Here is a 290-nt window from a genome sequence, read left to right as displayed (position 1 = left end):
AAGTTATAGAACTGTAATAAAAGTAATTCTCTGTGAAATTACAGTAATTATTGCTGTTTACACTGATAACATTTATTAAACTTCCATAATTATATAAGATATCAGTTAGTTAACAAACTAATCTATTAAAATTACACAACAAATACTGTTTTTACTGTTAATGTCACTGATTTTACATATTATTAGAAATGTATTAACAGTATTAAACTTGAATTTAACAGTTTCATCTATTAAATAAACAGTAAATATCTGCAGTTTTTTAAAAATAAGATATAATAATAATAATAATA

The 290-nt window shown here is 19.7% G+C and overlaps 1 protein-coding gene across 1 annotated transcript in view; it reads left to right on the top strand.

Annotated features, from left to right (window-relative positions):
- LOC118326966 (DNA replication ATP-dependent helicase/nuclease DNA2-like) overlaps positions 1 to 290 on the top strand; it is an 8,393-nt gene that overhangs the window by 6,610 nt on the left and 1,493 nt on the right. The gene's annotated exons all lie outside the window — the stretch shown is intronic.

The sequence above is a fragment of the Morone saxatilis genome, unplaced genomic scaffold, assembly GCF_004916995.1.
Source record: "Morone saxatilis isolate NCDOM2014 unplaced genomic scaffold, NCSU_SB_2.0 Contig17, whole genome shotgun sequence".
NCBI lineage: Eukaryota > Metazoa > Chordata > Actinopteri > Moronidae > Morone > Morone saxatilis.
Note: the sequence above shows the minus strand (reverse complement) of the source record. Positions and strands in the feature narration are given on the sequence as shown.